This window comes from Adiantum capillus-veneris, chromosome 5, assembly GCF_014529385.1.
Source record: "Adiantum capillus-veneris isolate H3 chromosome 5, ASM1452938v2, whole genome shotgun sequence".
In the NCBI taxonomy this organism is placed as follows: Eukaryota; Viridiplantae; Streptophyta; class Polypodiopsida; order Polypodiales; family Pteridaceae; genus Adiantum; species Adiantum capillus-veneris.
The window spans coordinates 112328761-112334228 of NC_140935.1; positions in this window are offsets into that span (position 1 = coordinate 112328761).

The following is a 5468-nucleotide window of genomic DNA, read 5'->3' on the forward strand; positions in this document are numbered from 1 at the left end:
GTAGTGCCTGTTGTTTTTTACATTAGTTTTTCCATCTTTTTCTCTTGTCAGATCTCCTCTTGTTGTCTAACTTCAATCTTTTGTGGAGATGGTGCATATTCTTGGACTTTTGTAGCAATCGGAGAAGATGGTAGATCAGTTGGCTGAGTTTCTTGCATTTCTAAGGTGCCCACCTTTGCTTCTTTTTGTCTCTCTCTTTATTTATCCCCACAAATCTACTCGAGTTCTGCAAGAGAATTCATTCCTTCTTTGTAGAGTGGGTTCTTCTTAGCTTCATCCGAGGATTGTGTTGCCAGAATTCCTTGAAATCTCCTTGGAGACCCCTTTCTCGATCAAAAGCTTCCTTTTCCCTTTGCAGTCTTGCTGCCAGATGTGCTGGTTCTTCAATGATAATGGGGGGGGGGGGGGGGGGGGGGGGGGGGTATTAGGAGCTCTCTTTGCAAGCCATTCTACAACTTTTTTCTTTCCTTTGACAGCTTTTTTTTGTTCTTCCTCTAACTCAGGCTTTGGAGCCCTTTCTTCAGAGGGTTGGTCTTTTGGTTTGTCCATTGGACCCTTGTCACTCTCTTCATCACTGTCAATTAGAGAATGTTGTGCCAATTTTCTCTTTGATCTTCTGATAAGTGGTAGTAATTCTTCTCCTTCTTCTTGATTCTTCGAGTCGGTTACCAACCAGGTATTTTGATCTGAAGCAGGTGGTAAATTTTCTATCATACCCACTACATGGTAGGAAATTTTTGGTAAGGACCTCTGATGCACCCAAGTAGATGATTCCATTGGTTTTTTTGGTGCTCTTCAGAGTGTTGAGCACATAAGAAGCATGGTCTATTTGCATTGGCAATCTTGTCTTTAGTGTTGTGGTGAATGTTGATGCCATCGCGTGGTTCGGGCATGTATACCTCGGTGGTCTCTTAGAGTTAAAGTGGAACTGCTAATGAAACAGGTAGGTGGATTTGTTCGTTGGCCTATGGATCATGTCTTGGAAGGTTGTTGCAGTGGTGTTGGGGGTGAACGCCCTCATTCTCTTTTTCTCCTTGGACCTTTAAGATTCCCCTTTTTCCGGCGGTTTTAGGGCTTTAGCAATAATCCCCTTAGATATTTTCACTTTTGTAGCTTGGCCGGTAGGGTTAGAAATTTGGGCCATGCCATATTCCTGAATAGAGTTCAGCAATTCATAGGCTCTCTGAAGGTTGACTCCACACAAGGCTTCATATGATAGAATGGCAAAAGGCCTTGTGGGCCCCTCGAAACTCTAGAGTCTGTGCCACATTGTATATCTCCGGGGGAATCATTTGGATCTCTATAGATTGGTTTTCAACACTTCTGAAGCAGAAGTGGAATATGGCCACATGATTCTTTTCAAGCAAGTCTCCAAAAAATTTCTTCTTTGCTTCTCTTATAGACTCTTCTTCTAATTGATACTCTGGAATCTCTAGAAGCCTCTGCTTTTGGGTCTTCTTCTTTGGAGTTGCTAGCATGTTCTGCATTCATCCTGGCGCTATTACACCATAAACTGGCATTAGGTGCATTTTAGAACAAAAAATCTTTTATCAAGCCCAATGGAGCTCTAGCAGATCAAATTCAAGATTGAAGCTAAATTATTACTACTTTGATCCATAAAACAAAATGCAATCATCAAAAAAACAAACTGGCAAAAAAATTACATCAAAGATAATAAGCGTGCATAGATTGTACCCGTTGAGAATATATAGTATTTGGATTTTGGAGAAATTTGGATTCAAAATTTCCTGGTTGGGATCCCTTTTTGGCTAAAAGGCAATTGAAAATGACTAAGTGTTGGTGCAAATTTTTGGAGTGTCCAAATTATCCCAAAATGAATGTGCAGGCTTTGTGATGGCATGATGAAATTGATGGTGACAAGAATCTGCAAAATTGGTTTCATTGGTAATAAGCGTGTTTATTAACTACTATGCTATTTTTCCATATTTTTTGGAGTTTCTTGGCATAATTGGTTGTACATCCTGAATGTGGTTTGTCACAAAATTGGATTGTAAGTGGCTTGGCTTGGGCTAAATTTTGGAAGTTGGAAGCTTTTGTGTGGTTTTTGATGATGTGAGCATGACAAGGGTGATTATTGATGTGTGAGGGGCTTTAGGGCCTTGATGCAACATGTGGACAAGATGCATGGTGAGTAGATTTCAAGTGGGGTGGAATTTGGGCTTGGAGACAAAACTGTGTTTATTATCTCCCCTTGCAAACATTTGTGCAAGTCAACATTTAATGATACACACTTGTCCTATAGGCCTAGTAAGTAACTTTTAACCCTGATTTGAATTGATTTTGGCCTCCTGAGGTTGTTCTCTACACTTGGTCCTCTAACTTTGGTGGTTTTTTTCTCGACACTTGGTGATGTCCAATTTACTTGCATCCAAGCTTGTGATAGTGTCCCATATGTCATGGAGAGGTACCTTGTCAATTTTGGCCCGCTTTGGAGTAGTTTTGAGGCCGTAGCTAAAAAATGATGCTGGTACTTTGTTTGTTCAACCGCCTTTGAAGTCATCATGACAAAGTCGTTGCTATAGCAATCCCTAAAGAGATGTATGGGAAGGTCTATCGGGCCTTTCTCCCTTATCTTGAAAATATAAATGATTTTCAAGGGTGTGAACTGCCGCGGTTTGGAATGAGCTATTAATATTAAATCTGTGACATTATTATCCTCCCAACATTAAACTTTGAGTCGTGGGTTATCAGTCGGTATGTGTTTCAAAGGTTTGGCATCTATCTGGTCATACCATTCTAATTCTAGGATGAAAGCATGTATAGGTGATACCAAAAAGGAGCTTCTTGGACACCCCTTTGGGAGGAGAGAGAGGGGTCCTCTTGCCTTCTTGGTAGGGGGGGAAGGGAGGCGGCTTGAAATTGCAAAAAATCAACGCAAAGAAGAAAAAATTACCATTGATGGATATTCTCTCTCTCCTACATTCCATGTGCATCCTTCTTGCACTAGTTCTCTCCCTCTATAGCATGTTCCACCCAAGTAGGCATGTCTTCTCTCTCTCTCTCTCTCTCTCTCTCTCTCTCTCTCTCTCTCTCTCTCCACATGAGTACTATGGTCGTGCTATAATGATCTTCTCTGCTATAACCTAACCCTCATAGCTACCTCATAACTGCCTCCACATGGAATCTCATGGTGAACACAACGGCAATACAAGGTTTGTATATTTTCCTCTATTGTCTATCACACAACACATCTCGAGGGAACTTCTGCCCGGTATATGAAACTATTGGGCTACAACAAAGAGGGAACCAAATAAGCTTAATAATAGGATGGCACGAAGGCATGAGTATGGTGACATTGATGAGCGAGAGGCAAAGAAAATATGTAGGACAGTTTCTCGGTGTTGGTGCAAACAATCAAATGGGCTCTCCAAGTTCCTTCAAATGAAGATTTTATAGCAACTCATCTATCATCCAATGTTCTCAGTGTTGTAACACATGCCAGGGATAGTTGAGAAAGTCATTTTCTGAAACATTTTTCATACATTGTTTGAGTTGAAGACACCCATTCAAATAATGAGTTATTTTTAAAGCATACTACTATCAAGGCATGCCTTAATGGTGCACGTGGTGGCGACAATGAAATGAGCGTTAGAGATGTTGCCAAAGATCTAGGCCTCCATCAAAGGAATGTCAGTGTTGCCAATGGTCGACTGCATCATGAAGCAGAGGAAGGGTCGATTCCCTTGGATGCTTGTCACAGTCAAATGCACAAGGCAAGCATCATCACCAACAAAATTAAAGAAATCGTCTTTCAATTCTGGTTGGTAAAAACTTGCATCTCCCTAAAGACGAAAGATTTTGTTCAAAAGAGGATAGGCAAGAGTGCACATGTGCTACATCCAGTTCATCTACTCAATTTGCCTTAGGTATATCCCCCTGAACATGTTGAGAGTGTGTAATAATGGTTTACTAAGTGCTTGACCATGCTTAATGTTTCCAAGTTCTTGAAAGCTCATTACAGTGCTTTAGTGCTTTACATAGCTTTGAAAGTGATTACTTCTAAGCACTTTTAGACCACTAACCATGCTCTATAGTGCTTGACAGACTTTTACAAGTGATTACAAGTACAAGTACCTTTGAGTGGTTCATAGTGCTTCCAAGTAACTCCATGTCATTCCAAGTGCATATAAATGTTTATGTGTGCCTCCAAGTGCTTCATAGTGATTTTAAGTGCTTCTAGTGATTCTAAGTCACTTCCAGGTGTTTCGAAGTGCTTCATATTGCTTTTGAGTGCTGAAGAGTGCTTCATAGTGCTTCTGAGTGTTTCATAGTGATTGGAAGTGCTTCTAAGTGCCTCTAACTGCTTAGTGAATCTAAGTTCTTCTAAGTGCTTCTTGGTGCTCCATAGAGATTCCAAGTGCTCATAGAGTTCCTAAGTTCTTCCAATTGCTTAGTGATTCTAAGTGCTTCTGAGTGCTTCATAGAGCTTCTTAATGCTTCCAAGTGCTTTTAAGTGCTTCCAAGTGATTCCAAGTGCTTAGAGATTTTGAGTGCTTCTTAAAGCTTGCTCAAACTTTAACTATCAACCCTCAATGGTCCAATAAAGCTTGTCCAAATCAGTTAAACAAGTGGTTGTGAGTGGTGCTAGGTTGTGGAAGTAAATAAGTTCCCATGGAGCCCTACTAGAAGAAAAGATAAGGAGTACTCATGAGTCAGGACACACATTGTTATTATAATAATATTTCTAGTGACATATCATTGTAACCTACATGATTTCATGTTAGTGTAGTAAGAGCAAGGGATCTATGTGATTCCTCCTTGATTAGTTCTTTCAAGGGAAGTGCCTAGTGACAACTAATGCTCATGTAAAATGCTCACATGTAGTAGGACTACTTGCCTCTGGTTTTGAAAGCCTTAGTAAAGCATGGAACTCTTGGCTAGTTTTTTTCTCATCCTTTTGTGTAGGCCAATGTGCCTTTTCACCTTGTTCCTTCTTCTAATGGATCATCTCAATGAGGAGCATTAGACGATGGCAAATACATGGTAAAACCTTCTAGGCTCTTTGAGATGGCCATGCTTTGAGACAAATTCACATCGTAAAAGACCAGCTACATGTTGTTGTTCCATGACTTAGGATCATATCATGCAAGGGGTGATGCCCTTTTTCTTTGCTGAAAACAATTGTCAAGTGACAAATATGATGATGTTTGAATAGTCTGCTTTCAAGATTCTTTTTTTAAAAAAAATAAAAATCTTATTTTCAATGGTCTTTAGATTATCATGTATTGATGGCAGATCATTTTTCCCCTTTCTAAAGCCTTTGCACCCCTTATTGCAACAATTCAAGTTCTTTTTTATTTTGGCATGTTAAACATGCCATAGAGGACGAGGAGAAAGGCATACAAATTTTTTAGTGCATACTCTTTAGTGTGTAAACGGGTCCCTTCACTTAAGGGCCCCTTCACTTTAGGGCATCATGTCTTCTTTTTCACCTTTTTGGTTTAAAA